At 41.0% G+C, this 16,197-nt stretch overlaps 1 long non-coding RNA gene across 1 annotated transcript in view; it reads left to right on the top strand.

Annotated features, from left to right (window-relative positions):
• LOC103010558 (uncharacterized) overlaps positions 1-15,630 on the top strand; it is a 61,953-nt gene extending 46,323 nt beyond the window's left edge. Inside the window, exons 6-7 of the long non-coding RNA XR_009005899.1 lie at positions 4,976-5,321; positions 13,735-15,630. This is a non-coding gene — a long non-coding RNA (uncharacterized LOC103010558). The remainder of the gene's footprint in view (positions 1-4,975; positions 5,322-13,734) is intronic.
• The last annotated feature ends 567 nt before the right edge of the window (positions 15,631-16,197 follow it).

The raw sequence follows: 16,197 nt of genomic DNA, 5'->3' as shown, positions 1-16,197 counted from the left end.
CCATGCCTACAGTGGAGCAGGGGAGGGACCTACAAGTTCCTACATGGTCTGCCCTTTCCCCGACCACGCCCGGGACCTCTCTGACCTCCGCTTACCCCCTGCATATTACTCTCTCTGCTCTCGCCACATCGGCCCCCTTGCCGTTACTCAAACATGCCAAGCACACCTCTTCCTTGGGGACTTTGCACTTGCCATCCCCACTGCCTGGAATGTTCCCCCAGAATCCATTTGACTCACTCCTCTTCTTCCAGTGTCTGCTCCCTTGTCACCTTCTCAGGAGGCCTTCCTGGTCATCTGCTCAGCCACCCCGGTGGCCCCTCACTGGGGCCACTCACACTTCCTATTCTCCTTTCCCACTTCACTTTTGTCCATAGCACTCACCACCATCTGATAGCCTACATATTTCTTTTTTTCTTAATTGAAGTATAGTTGAGTTACAATATTGTGCTAGCTTCAGGTGTAAAGCATCGTGATTTAGTATTTTTGTAGATTATGCTCCATTATAGGTTATTACAAGATATCATCTTATTACGGGTATCATCCTACATACTTCTTTGATTATTGTCTCCTCCCACTAGAATGTAAGCTCTGGACAGGAACAATATGCCCAGCATCTAGAACAGTGCCTGGGACATAGTAGGCCGTCAATAATTTTTTGTTAAATTAATGAAGACTGCACACAGCAACCAGGAACCAGCTCATGTAGGGCCTTGTAAGTCCCCCACTTTATTTTATATGTGAAGGACAGTCGTTGGAGAGTACGTGGTCTGACTTAACAGTTTAGAAAGACCACTCCAGCTGTAGTGTGGAGGGAAGATTGTACCGGGGGTAAGAGTGGCCTCGGGGGCAGTTGGAGGTTAATGCAACATCCAATCAAGAAAGATAATGAGGACTTGAGCTAGGGTGAAGAAAGGTCAGATTTTTAGATATATTTTGGTGTTACAGCTGACAGAACTTGTTAATAATGAGGCGTCTGAGAAAAAAAAAGAGGAACTGAGAATAACATCTAGGGCTTCCCTGGTGGCCCAGTGGTTAAGAATCTGCCTGCCAATGCAGGGGACACGGGTTCGAGCCCTGCTCTGGGAAGATCCTACATGCTGCAGAGCAACTAAGCCCGTGCACCACAACTGCTGAGCCTGCGTCCTAGAACCCAAGAGCCACAACTACTGAAGCCCGTGTGCCTAGAGACCGTGCTCCACAAGAGAAGCCACTGCGATGAGAAGCCCGCGCACCATGACGAAGAGTAGCTCCCGCTCACCGCAACTAGAGAAAGCCTGCGCGCAGCAATGAAAACCCAATGCAGCCAAAAATAAATTTTAAAAAATAATAAAAAAAAAAGAGAATAACATCTAGGTGTTTGGCCTCAATACTTAATCTTTCTGAGCCTGTTTCCTCTTCTGTAAAATGAGGATAATTAGAGCATCTCTCTCGGGATTGTTGTGAGAAAGAGGGTAGAGGACGACCGTTGCTCACACAGTGTCAGGCACATGCTAAACACTCAATAAATGTTAGCTCCTCTTATTGCCCTAAAGATAACTATTTCCTAGGATTACAAAAATATCCACACCACAGAGACTGAGGGAAAAAATTGTTTTGTAGAGTGTACCCTCCCCTCCTAAGGGACAGACATTTACTTTATTTAACAGAATACTTAACATTAGTCTTGGCACAGTTAACTTGCACACAGATACCTAAGAGAATTCCTCACATTTCAAAAGGGTCATAAGGCTCCTTTAAGTAGTGCTTGTCCATTTAATAGTCAGCAGAAGGAGTAAATAAAAGCTGAAATTACAAACCTCTGCTGATTAAAAATCAATCAAAATGTAAGAAAAAGTATATCTGAAATAACAGTGATTTTTTTAAAAAACAGGTATTTGCTGCATTTTAATACACCAGAAACTAAAATACCATGCTGTCTGGTTCAATACAGGACACCTGGCAACCCTCTTTGTCAGTGTAACTTAGCTTTCTGCAAAGCCAACACCCAGCTCTTTTTGGCTGCATTGGCCTGTCCTCATTTCCCCCTGGAAAACTCTTTTGAACTTAGTACAGATAACATTTTGCCTCTATTACCATTAGCAGCTTCTCTCAATGGGTCCCCTGGCTTGGCGAGTGCTTGTATGGGTAACCCGGTATCTTCTTTCAAAACCTCCCAGTGGTGGCCTCCAAGTAGCATGTGAAGAGCTGCCTGTGGGGAATTTAGGGGCTGCTTCGGGCCCTTCAGGGACTTTCCTGCTAGCATCTTCTTCTGCTTCACCAGATCTCCCTGATTATTGGTGATCTGAGCCCCCCACCCAACTGAAGACCAGCCATTCTTCTTCCCAGACACCCTCTCTGCCCTGACCCCTCACAGCAAGGACCTCTTTTATGGACCCTTTTCTCTTCCTGGAGACCTCCCCCCACTCCTCTCCTCAGGTGAGACCCTAGGGCATTTCTTCTGCTGTGCTTCTCCCCAAGTAGGGCCTCTAATTCCAATCCAAGAGCTGCCTCTTCTGCCCTCTTAGAGCTGCTTTGAACTATCCAGTGACAGCCCCTTAGAGCTGGGCCCGACTGCCCCAACCTGGTCCTCAGCTGGATCCTAGTGGCCTATCGGAGGGCAGGGACCCACCTTTCCCACGGCCGACCCTGGAGTTGAGATGTCCCATGTGGCCTGGACAGACTATCCTTGCTCATCTTTCTTGCCAGCCACTCCCTGCGGCCCCAACAGACAAGCAGAATACAGCAATGGCTGGCTCAGATGGAGACACTCAGGAAAAGGAGAGGAAGCTGATTAAGAGCCAGCTTCAGAAATAGTCATGATTTCTCTGAAACAGTAGACTGCAACGGGCAGGTACATTTAAAATGCTCCAAGCACACAATTCTTTGAAGATTTGGGCATTTGAATTTGGGGTGGTTGTTTTTTAAGCTTTCCAAAATGAGAAAAAAAAAAAGTCAGATACTTTTCTGCACACTGGAAACCAGAGCCTCGCCTGGAATCATAATGTAAAGCTTCAGACTCAATCTGGTTGGCAGGTTCACTAGCTACACATTCGTTCTCACACCTCTATCATTTACGACACAATCAATTTTCCCTAAAAAAGATATATTAAAAGCCAACTTCCAACCATTTAAAAAGTACCCTTGCAGTGTTATCTACATTCATTATTAAAATGGTGTTTTCAAAATTATATGAATTCTATTTAAAAATTATTATAGTACTTTTTTATGTACCAAGTACCGTTCTAAGAGCTTTACAAAGATTAACTTTTTAAATCCTTAAAATAACCTAATGAAATGGATACTGTTATTAACCTCATTTATAGACAAGGAAATTAAGTCACAGAGAGGTTAAGTAACTTGCCCAAGGTCACACAGCTAAGTGACAGAACCAAAAATTCAAACTGAGACAGTCTGGGTGGGTCACAGCCATATGCTGAGGTCACTAGGCTATGCTGCCTCTGTAAAGGGCCTGAAACAATATATAGATAGATAGATAGATACTTTAATATGTATTTACTATATATAAAATACATATTATATACATATATTTTTGTGCGTAAATGTTACATGTTTTATACATGTATATGTATGTACATATGTAAATATGAGAGAGAGAGAGAGAGAGAGAAAGGAGGATTGTAGGTGCAATTTTTCCAAATGGCCACCTTTCCGCATGTTTACAACACATGCCTAAAACCCAGAAAAGTACTGTATAATTTTTCTGTAGCTACATCTTCTTGAGGAGCCTAGATAACTGGTTTCATAAACCTCGGCTTCTCATCTAAGAAATGAGGTGGCTAGATTAGAGGAACAGGTTGGTCAAGTGAGTGTAAGAAGCCTCCAACTTCAAAATTACTGAAATTTCCTGGAAGACTGACCAGGTACTTTTCCTCTTTACATCTGACTCTGTGAGATGTCCTGACTCAGTATTCTGTAAGCTAACTCTGGACTATTCTTGTGCCTTTTGGACTAAATATAATGCGGGTTTGTTCTGTACAACAGGTGATATTCTAATGCGTATGTGCAGGTTTAAGTTTAAATTTCTAGGGACTCAAGCCTTTGGGTTCACCAGACAGGTAAGGCTTAAGTTAACAAGCCGGGCCGAAGAAACACGTTCTATCTGGTACTGATGCAATTGCGCCCCCTGCCGGCTATGTGCAGGTGAGCAGGCTTCCTAAGGGCGCCACTTCTGCTCCTGGGGCACAGAGCAAACTTTCTCCCTCCCCCTTCTCCTGCAGGGTTCCAACCAAGCCACACTTGCTTAGCATTCCCTGAGCTAGGCACAAGTGCATTTAGGGCTGGGGATCGAAGATAAATCAAAGCGTCGCAGCCTTGAACGATCTCACTGTCTATCGGGGCATGCCCAAAGCAGCGCACTAGAATACAACTTGAGCGGTGCGTCTCTGGAACCAGCCTCCTGTCCCATACGTTTGCAACCACAAGTGGCACGGAAGACCCTGAACCAAACAGCACAGTACAATGCCCTTTTGTTAGGAAAGGAGAAGTATGACTCACCCCAGCATTTTCTCTGTGCGCAGAAACTACGGCCTGCACGGGAGCGACAAGTCTAATCGGTGCTCCCCTTGAAGCCCCAGGCTACCTGGGAGTAGTCCTGAAAGCCGGCTCTTCAGGGTGAGGGGCTGCAAGGAAATGTCACGATTTAACAGGGAAAGAACAGAGGTTAAGAACGGGGCCAGGAGGAGATCTAAGCACTTTGATATTAAATTAATAAGTAACAAGTGCATTAAAAATATATAACCAAGACCTCTAATGCTTTTAGTAACAAGATGCTAACTTAGCTTCCCAACTAGACTTTGTTGGATTTTTTAAAATAGAATTTTATCTGTTTGAGTTTTTCACACTAGGCCAGGAGGCCTCCTCAATTTCTAAAACACAAAAATTCTTTCTGTTCCTCTTCTCAAACCTAATCAGACTCTGGACACACCCAGCAATTCATTGTGTCTTTTAGTTAACTCTCTGTCTCCTTTCACTTTAGAGAAAGTTCTGCCGGTAACAAAACCTGCTCTACACGCCAGGAGGAAAAAGGACTTGAAGGAAGAGGAAGAACACATTTTTCAAAATTCTTTTCAAAATATATGAGGGGGAAAAAAATATAAGAAGCGGAGAAATATGCCACTCGATACAGGAGTCACTCTGGACAAGTGTCTTGGAATCAAGTCCTAAAGGACAGCCATCATGGCAACAAAAGGTGGATGTAATTACAAATAAGGACCTTGGAAGAATCTCTAAAACGGTTCCTACAAAGAGTGCAGTTCAGAAAAATCTATGCAAAAGAAGAAAGACAAAAGTGGAACCTCATGAGAGCAGAGAAAAAGCAAAAGGTGAGAAGGGAGAGAGGAGGAGGTGGGAGGCAGAGAGGAAGGGGCAAGTGTGGGTGTTGGGCTGCACCAGGGTGAGCGTCTCACATTTGTAATTCAATGTAAGAAATGCATGGCTTTGTAAAAAAGCAGGCAAAGTAAGTAGAACTTCAGTGTTCACACACACACACACACACACACACACACACAGTAAATACGTGAAAATGCGGACAGTGCACAGAGCATAATGTCGAAGTGAAAGCCTCTTCCCTGCCCTCAGCGCATAGCTACTAACAGGGGTGGGAGAGGTGCAGGGGGTGGGGACAGGTGGGAGGCCGTGTGCCCCTGAGACAGTGGCTGCACGCTGACCCGCTGGAGGCCAGCCCTGGACACTGTGGTTTAAACCAAAGGTTTTCAGCTAATGGCTTCACAGGAAGCCCATACACAGGCTTCCCACCCCTAAAAATCCTCACCTAATTCTCAGCAAATGTGAGACCTATTGCCAAAAACAACAGCCACCTCCCTATTTGATTTAATTGGCAAAAAAAAAAAAACCTCTATTTTTATGCATGCCTGAAATGTTAAGAATGTACCTGTAGCAAATTTGAACAGAGCGCATTAAGCTTTGTGAAGTAAACTGAATGAAAGTGTGTACAACAAATATACAAACGTCTCTCTCTGGACCTGGGTCAGCTGGTGTATGGTAATAAAAGCAGACCGGAAGATTCACCCAGTTGTGTTGTATTTATACAGTATCTCTCTCCTCTGTCCTAACTCACAGGAGGTGGCAGTGGGAATGAGGATGAGGATGGAGAGGAGAAGGTGTTAGGCTAATGTTGTGTGCCTGGTGATAAATGAAAATGTTGAATTTCCACAGGTATGTTAGAATTTCACACATCCTGTAGAGAGGTTAAAATAGCATTTTCTCATATAGCTTTAACATAAAGTAGTTAATCCCGAAGAATGGGTAACATATAGTACTTTACCTATTATAGAAATAATGATAAATACTATTTATGTAATAAATAATGAATGATAGATATTTATAGTAAACATAGATTCTCCTTCATGCAGTTATAAAAAGAGCTCTAGTTGTTATTTTACTAATAATCCCTTATATAATAATTCTTTATGAATTATTAAAGTATGAGTTTGACCTTTAACTAGAATATCTACCACGTTCTAGCAAGGTTAGGACTAGAACAGCTCTCATTGCATTGCCCAGATTGTATTTCTGTATAGTTTGTTAGTTGGTTGATTTATACCCTACTTTGTTGCACAAGAGATTTAAGATTGCCCAGTGCCTTTCGCATCAGAGGTGCTAAGTAGTCTTCAACTGTATGCTATTAGGCTGTATATAAGTATATATAAAAATTGTGTGCCAGTTAGAGCAGTCATAACATTAGATGAATATATTTGAATAATACTAAATACTAAAACACATGGTAACTGAAATGGTTTCTCACACATACACACACACAAACACACACTTTTTTTTTTTTTTAACCCCATAGCTTTTCTGAACAGCAACAGAAGAAAAATGCAGAAAATATAAAGCCAAGCTGGGGTAGGTCCTATGCAGTGAGCTCTTTGGGGTCCCTAGCAGAGACATAGATTTCAGTCTGTTCATAGTTAACCAAATTAACACAACAGAATAGAGATATGAAGGCTTGAGAAGATTCAGTCATCTCAGCATCATCCTTTCAAAGAGCTGTCATCAGACGCCTTTTGATTCTAAAGGGAAAAGGATAAAAACACCGTTCTTCCTAGGGAGCTAATTCTATATAGTTGAAGTAGTCAAACCACGTAGCTCTTTATATTTATTTACAGTGTTGTAATTGTATAACAGGATAGAGGTATCAAATGCATTCAGTAGATAAAATGCACTTTATTTAAAATAGGGAAGGATTTCCTGGGGGGACCATAAAATCAAGAATGTTGTAATAATTTTGTGAATCATCCAGGCATAATTACCAACCAATAAAAATAAAATATTCCATATACTCTCAGTTTTCACTAGATATTGGTTTATAAGTCATTGTTCTATTGTTTGCTTTGGTTAAAACAAAGTCTTTAAAACCAATATCCTTTATTTGTCAACATGTACTAGGTGGAAATCTTTATAATCATGGAATTTTATGTGTAAAAAGCTGCCCAGACAGGTCCCAGCTCTGGGTGTGCAGGGTGCACCGGCCACGGGAGCATCCTTGTGGCCCAAGGGGCTGGATAGGCTGGGCCTTTCCCAAGGGACCCTGAAGTAACACAGCTAAAAGTGGAGAAACAGAAGTTAAGATCTCAGCTGATAAGATGGGCCTTGCATGAGGTCAGAGGGCAAGTAAAGTCAACAGTGGGAAAAGAGTAGTGATTAGAACCTGGAAGTTTAGAAAAAGACAAAGCAAGGCTTTATGAGAACTGAATCAACCAGAACAGTTCAAAACTAAGGCTCTGGATGACAAGGTGGGTCAGAATATTCCCCATCCCCCTTTTTTAGTCACTATATTACCAGTTTAATTTACACTGAGGAATCTATGCCCACAAGCAACCAAAATAATGATGATGATGATGATGATGAAGGAATGACTGGTGTATTTTCTCCCTGAATTCTACACATGTGATGCAACAGCTCTTAATCAAAAGCTACTTTTCTGGTTTACCTGAGAAATCACTGTCACGAGGACCAGAAATACTCAAAGAAATACTCCATTCTCTCTTCAGACCTACATGGGAATTAGAAGGTAGCCCGGTGAACAAGGAGTCAGCCCAAGTGAGTCCGAGGCATAAAGCTACAGTGGCACAAGGCTGTGATAGTTTAGGCACCCATCTTACTGTTGGAGTATCTTATTCCCCTACAGAATCTACAATAGAGCTGGATTTGTCACTGGGACCAAAAATGCTGGCTGGCTGTCCTTTGGGATCCAGAGTTGTGAAAAAGGGAGAATCAAGGGGACTAAGAATTGTTTCTGCCACCTAGGGAGTATAGAAGATTTTGCAGTTTCTTTTTTGTAAATTGGAGATATGATCTCCCCACCAAAAAAAAAAAAAAACCTTCTAGGCCCTAGGCATGGAGTCTGTAGTATTCAATGGATAAAATGGTTCTGTCAGCTTTAGCCTCAGCCAGAGATGAAAGAACCAGCATTCCTGATAGAATTAAGAGACGGAAGGTACTGTTTGCAGGAAATAAGCCATGGATGGAAGCTCCAGGGGAACAGGGACAAAACCATATCCCCAGCACCTAACAGGGCCTGGTTCACAGTAGGTGAAGATAAGTATTTGAAAATGAATAAACAAAAAGATAAACCAGAAAATCGAAATAGAAGGATGATGAGGTAACTAGTTTTAAGTAATAAAAACCCTGAGAGATCAGAATCCAGGAAATTAGATTCCGTCTAAAAGGCTATAGAACCTGGAAATCAGAATACAGGTCTAATCATGACAGTGGCCTCTTTTGCATTTCCTGCTGAACTAGGGTGGGATTAAATTTCTAGATATTTTTTTCAAACATTTTATTATGAAAATTTACAAATATACAGTAAATTTGAGAGAATTTTATAGTGAATACTGTGTAATTACCATCTGGATTCTACCATTAATATTATACTATACTTGGTTTATCACATGTATATTCATTTCTCTATCCAATCATCAATCCTTCTTATTTTTTATGCATTAGAAAGGGGACATCATGAGATGTCCCCCTAAATAGTTCAACTGGCATATCATTAACTAGAGCTAAAGATTTGCTGATTTTTTTAAATTTTTGAATGAAATTTATATACAATGAAGTACAAAATCATAAGTGTAAATAACCCAGTTTTAACAAATGCTTACACCTTCATAACCCAAATCCCTCTCAATATATAAAACACTACTGTCCCCTGAGACACTTCTCATAATTTTTAAGAGGTTTTTTGTTGTTGTTGTTGTTGTTGTTTGTTTTGGTTTTTTGTTTTTTGTGGGGTTTTTTTGGTGAGGGGAGGATAATAGAAGTGTTGACACTTCAGTGTGGGCTGATTACAGCTTAAAATAGCTAGAAAAAACTTAGTGGTGGTCCTACACCAAGGGGGGAAAGTGGTGGCGGTGGTGGTGTGATGAATTGGGAGATTGGGATTGACATATATACACTAATATGTATAAAATGGATAACTAATAAGAACCTGCTGTATACAAAAATAAGTGAAATCCTAAAATTAAAAAAAAAACTTAGTGGTGGTCCTATATCAAGAGTAAATGGGTATAATGTTATAAGTCATAATTCTAGTTATTACTTTAAAATGTGTATCTCAGAAATAAAAAAAAAAGAGAGTAAATGGAACTCCGTGAGCATCACCTTCAGAAATGATCTCCAGTAATGAGATCCATGAGAATAATTGATAACTTGGCTATTCTCAAACTTCAGACAGCCTCAAGTTAAAGAAAAGACCAATATAAACATACAGCTTGTAGCAAACCTTTCTACTTTCACATCCTCCACTGACACACACACAGAAGGAACAGAGCTAGTTCACATCCCCAGCCTGTGTCCTGGAGCTCAGACGGCCTGAGTCTCATTGCTATGATCCAGACTATGCTGGGTGGCTACCCAGACACGTTAAATTCTTAAAACCAATAAGCCAGTACGTCTTATTTCCCCTCAAAATTGTGTGTTGAAAACCATTCAAAAACTTCTTATTATATGTCTTAATATAATAAAATATAATTATTTACATTACCAGATTTGATCTTCATTTAACTTGCAGTTTGCTGTACAACATTTCAGGTGCAGCTTATGGCATCAGAATACGGAACTTTGTAGTACCTGGACATTATGATGTCATTAAAATATCCTTTAAAAATTTTATTATGGAAATTTTCAATCATACACAAAAATAGAGAGAATAATAATGAATCTCCATGTACCCATCACCCAGCACCAACAATTATCTTCTTAGTAAAATGCATTAAAAATTCACACATGTTGTTTCATGAATCAGTAGTCTGTTTCTTTTTATTGCTGAGCAGTATTCCATTGTATGGGTTACCACAGTTTATTCATTCCACCTTGATTGCTTGTTTTGGGGCAATTAAGAATAAATATTCACATATAGGTTTTTGTGTGAACATAAGTTTTCATTTTACTTGGATAAATACCTAACAGTGGGATTGCTGCTGAGTCATATGATAAATATATGCTTAACTTTATAAGAAACTGCCAATTTTTTTTCCTAAACTGTCTGAACCATTTTGCATTTCCAGCAGCTATGAATGAAAGTTCCTGTTGCTCTACATCATGGGCAGCATTTTGTATTCAGTTCTTTATTTTTCTTTATTTTAGCCATTCTAATAGGTGTGTAGTAGTTCCCATTGTGATTTTTTTTTAATTTATTTGTTTATTTTATTTTTTGTTTCTTTTTGGCTGTATTGGGTCTTTGTTGCTGCGTGCAGGCTTTCTCTCTAGTTGCGGTGAGCAGGGGCTACTCTTGGTTGTGGTGCACGGGCTTCTCATTGCGGTGGCTTCTCTTGTTGCAGAGCACGGGCTCTAGGCCCACAGGCTTCAGTAGTTGTAGCACACGGACTCAGTAGTTTTGGTGCGCGGACTCTAGGGCGCATGGGCTCAGTAGTCGTGGCACATGGGTTTAGTAGCTCTGCGGCATGTATGGGATCTTCCCGGACCAGGGATTGAACCCATGTCCCCTGCACTGGCAGGCGGATTCATAACCACTGCGCCATCAGGGAAGTCCCTCCCATTGTGATTTTTTTTTTTTTTTTAAAGGATTTTCTTATTTATTTATTTATTTATTTATTATTTATTTTTGGCTGTGTTGGGTCTTCGGTTCGTGCGAGGGCTTTCTCCAGTTGCGGCAAGCGGGGGCCGCTCTTCATCGCGGTGCGGGGACCGCTCTTCATCGCGGTGCGCGGGCCTTTCTCTATCGCGGCCCCTCCCGTCACGGGGCACAGGCTCCAGACGCGCAGGCTCAGCAATTGTGGCTCACGGGCCCAGCTGCTCCGCGGCATGTGGGATCCTCCCAGACCAGGGCTCGAACCCGTGTCCCCTGCACTAGCAGGCAGATTCTCAACCACTGCGCCACCAGGGAAGCCCCCATTGTGATTTTAATTTACGTATTCCTAATGACTAACGATGTTAAGCACCATTCCATATGTTTATTTGTCATCCATATATCTTCTCTGGAGAAGTTTCTTTTCAGATATTTTGCCCATTTTAAAATTGAGTTATTTGTTTTATTATTATTGAGTAAAAGTTCTTTATATATTCTGGATACAAGTTCTTTATTGGATATGTGATTTACATATATTTTATCCCCACCTATGGCTTGTCATTTCATTCTCTTTATTCTTTTGCAGAAGAAAAGTTTTTAATTTTGATAAAATTCAATTTCTCAACTTTTTCTTTTATGATTGTGTTTTTGATGTCATGTCTAAAAACTAATCACCAGATCCAAGGTCTCGTTTTTTTTTTCCTACAAGTCTTACAGTTTTGCATTTTATATTTAGGTCTGTGATCCATTTGAGTTAATTTTTTGTATGCAGTATGAGGTATGAAACTACGGAACTCTTAGAAGGAAAGCTTTATGATGTTGGGTTTGGCAGTGATTTATTGGCTATGACACCAAAAACACAGACAACAAGAGCAAGAATAGGCAAATGGGACTGCATCAAACTTTAAAACTTCCGTACAGTAAAAGAAACTGTCAACAGAGTAAAGAGGCAACCTAAGAATGGGAGAAAATATTTGCAAACCATATATCTAATAAGGGGTTAATATTTAGAATATATAAAGAACTCCTACAACTCAACAACAGCAAAAAAAAAAAAAAAAGATTAAAAAATGGGCAATGGATCTGAACAGATAGTTCTCCAATGAAGATATACAAATGGCAACAAGCATATGAAAAGATGCTTAACATCACTAATCATCAGGGAAATGCAAATCAAAACAATGAGATATCAACTTACACCCATTAGGATGGCCACTATCAAAGAAACAGAGTAAGTGTTGGTGAGGATGCAGAGAAATTGGAACCCTTGTGCCCTATTGGTGGGAAGTTAAAATGGTGCAACTACTATAGAAAACAATATGGAGTTTCCTCAAAAAATTAAACGTAGTATTACCATATGATTCAGCAATTCCTTTCTGGGTATATATATTCCAAAAGAATTAAAGCATGATCTCAAAGAGATATTTGCACACCCGTGTTCACTGGAGCATTCTCAGTAGCCAAGAGGTGGAAGCAACTTAAATGTACATCAATGGATGAATGAATAAAGCAAATGTGGGTGTGTGTGTATATATAATGTGTATATATATATATGAATATATGTATATGTATAATTATTCATATATATACTATTTTGCCTTAACAAAAAAGGAAATCCTGTTGTATGCTACAACATGGATAACCTTGAGGACATTACACTAAGTGAAATAAGCCAGTCACAAAAAGACAAATACTGCATGATTCCACTTACGTGAGGTATCTGAAATAGTCAAACTCTTGGCAACAGAAAGTAGAATGGTGATTGGTAGGGGCTGGGGGAGGGGAAAAGGGGAGTTGATTTTCAGTGGCTATAGAGTTTCAGTTTTACAAGATGAAAACCTTCTAGAGATCTGTTACACCACAAAGTGCAGATAGTTAACACTACTGTACTATACACTTAAAAATGGTTAAGATGGTAAATTTTCTGTTTATATATATATGGTAGTACCTGGGAACTGGGTTTGCACAGAAGCTTGGAGGACGCTTCAGGTACAATTTTACCACCACATTGTATTTTCCATAAACAGATGCAGTTACTAGGCAAAAGTGTTTTAAGCCCAGAAGTCTTATGAGCAAGAGAGACATAGTCCTTAGGGAAACTTCTATGAAGCATTTGTCATAATTCCCTACTCAATAACCCAAATCATAATTTCTACCATGACTCAGGTCATCTTTGGGGACTGAAAAACAAACACTTTCTCATGTGTATGAGAAGTATTGAGAGGCACTGAGATGGGGTCGTCAGAGTCATGAGGCTGCCACTGCTGTTCTCTAGCTGTTTGACCTTGGACAGCCACCGATCTCTCTGAAATCTATTTGTAAATGGGGACACTGGTACCTCCCCTTACAGGATCGGTGGGAGGACTGGGGAGAAGGCCTGTGGCGCACTCAGCACTGTGCTTAGCACACAGTAGGTCCTCCAAAATACTGAGTACAATGGTGATGGTGATTCGCCCCTTCAGACTCCAGGACATTTTCAACACATTTAATCTTGCATATGACTTGAATAGCTTGGTCCGACTTGTCTGGGAAAAGGGAGTTTTTCTTTCTGAATTCCAGAATTACATTAATTAGGCCTCAGGAACCCCCATTCCCAAACTCAATTAGAATAAGTTATTCTCTTCACTAAAACAGAATGATGAGTAAAATGGAGCAAGATAACTGTACTTTTTTTGTTTTTTCAGGGAGTTTCTCCATTTTCTCATAATGAAAGACCATTAATCAGAAGACAAATAAAAATGTAGATCAAATGATCCTTTGTTACCTATTTTTACTCAACTGTACTTGAGGAATCCATTGATTAAACTGCCAGCAAACCAAAAGAAAAAAAAGAAAATCATATGCTTCTCCTGATGCCCAAGTGGCCTTGGTTATGTCATATATGGTGATCAAGACTATAACTACTTAGTGACACTGGTTTGCTGGCTTAACCAAAGTAATGGTAATACAAACCACACTGAGCGACAAATCTCAAAGTGGAGTGCTCAGGTTATATTTTTGTATGTGGGAATGTGTGGGCCACAATCTCTCTGTTGGGGATGGGATTGCTTTTTGGCCCAACTACTGCACTCTGTAATTATTGCAATGACACTGTAGACCAGAAGGTCAGTCTAAACCCCCTTGTGTGGATCATAATGGATTATAGCTTCACCTTGGACCTCATCCTGGCTGTCTGAAATAAGACCTACTGATCCCCTATGGAACTTACTCATAGTTGGCTGAGTCTGCACCCTTGGCGGGGAAGAGTGTGACTGAGGTAAAGACTGCAAGATGGTCCCATCCTGCTGCTTGGAGTCCTGTTGATAGTAGTTTTGATTAAATGTTGAATGAGACAAATTAAATGAATTTGCTCCCAGTCTCTGTGGTCAGATTAATCAGAGTAGCTGGTGGAGTGGCACACTTTGGGTAAAAACTCAAGTTCGGCCAAGACTGCATTATTCCGGGCTGAGGGGTGGAGAGGAATCTGCCATGGGCCCTGGTGTCTCTGCATGTTCCTGCTGGGTATGCCATGAATGCAAACCCCTGACCTTTCTTTCCCGGGGCCATTTTTCAGAGTTGTATTTGTAGCAAGCAACCTTGAAGAAGGGGTAATGTCTCTCCCAGACAAAGAGCAGGCTGGCTTTCACTTACTATACAGAGAATCTCCCCAGCTCCATGATTCTTTCCTCTAGTACAACCCACTGCATTCCCAGACATCCATCATGGACCCTTTGTGTCACCTTTGTGGGGCTTGTGGGACATGGAGAACCAACACAAATCAACATAAAGCTCTGAATACTACTTTTGCTGTGAGCAATAAAGTCCTTTGTCTGTGACTCAGGAATTTTGGGTCTTCTGCCAGCATCCACAAAACAGGACCGCTTGTAAGCAGGGTACAATCCAAGGCCTTGCACAGATCCTGACAGTCCTATATTTGGATTTGGCTGATGGTGCTCTAGTGGAGTCATTTAACTTGTTCTCTACGCCTATAAATTGGAAGCCAAATCTAGAAGTTTCATCAGATTCAAGCTCAGCTTTTATGGCAGAAACACTTTGCATTGGTGATGTGTCCTTTTTATTACACCACGTTAGGAGACGTAACATCAGGTTTTCCAGTTTTAGTGATGCTCAGCCTAGCCAGTGGATTCAGTTGCTTTCAGTACAGTATAAAGTTGTCCATCAGCATTTCGTCTAATAATTTTAGCATTCATTGATGATCATTGCCCTGATCCCTTATTTCATTTGTGTTTTTTTTAAGGGTAACATTTAAATGGTATCATTCTTCTTCCATTTACCCTCTGTGATTCTTCGGTAAGGGAGAACTTTCTATCATTGACTATTTGGTTGCCCTAAAATCAGTTCATCCCTTTAAGCCTCTTCTCTGGGCCCCTTGTTTCAGGGAACCTCACACTTTGGAGTTCCTTCTTCCAACTCTTCTAAGTCTCTCTCTGTTACCTGGAACCAGCCAGGGTTAGCAGGGCCAACCAGGTGAGGTGCCCCAAACCCAGAATGGGACATGGTTTGGTCATAAACTTGGGTTCATTAGTTTCAAGTTTTTGTTTTGTTTTGTTTAGGGATTACTTTTTTTCTTTTGTTTTAATTTTGTTTTTGTTGTTGTTGTTGTTGTTTTTTTTTGTTTTTTTTTTAGAGCACAGAGGAAGTTATCAGCCCTTGCCCCACCTGGAAACCCCTCAGGGCTTCATTTTTATTCTGGTTATTTAATTTATTTATTTATTTTTGGCTGTGTTGGGTCTTCGTTTCTGTGCGAGGGCTCTCTCCAGTTGTGGCAAGTGGGGGCCACTCTTCATCGCAGTGCGCGGGCCTCTCACTATTGTGGCCTCTCTTGTTGCGGAGCACAGGCTCCAGACGCGCAGGCTCAGTAATTGTGGCTCACGGACCCAGCTGCTCCGCGGCATGTGGGATCCTCCGGGACCAGGGCTCGAACCCGTGTCCCCTGCATTGGCAGGCGGATTCTCAACCACTGCGCCACCAGGGAAGCCCTGTTTTAATTTTGTTTTTAAATATGTAAAATATTTACATGGTCCCCAAGTCAAAACTGTATACTAAGGCACATTCACAGAAGCCTCACTTTCTTCCATGTCATCCCCTCCACCCTGTTTCTTCCCTCCTGCTATAAGTAATTATTTTGTTGTTGTTGTTGTTTATCC

Source organism: Balaenoptera acutorostrata, chromosome 18, assembly GCF_949987535.1.
Source record: "Balaenoptera acutorostrata chromosome 18, mBalAcu1.1, whole genome shotgun sequence".
NCBI classification, from domain to species: domain Eukaryota; kingdom Metazoa; phylum Chordata; class Mammalia; order Artiodactyla; family Balaenopteridae; genus Balaenoptera; species Balaenoptera acutorostrata.
This window is presented reverse-complemented; position numbering and strand designations above follow the sequence as displayed.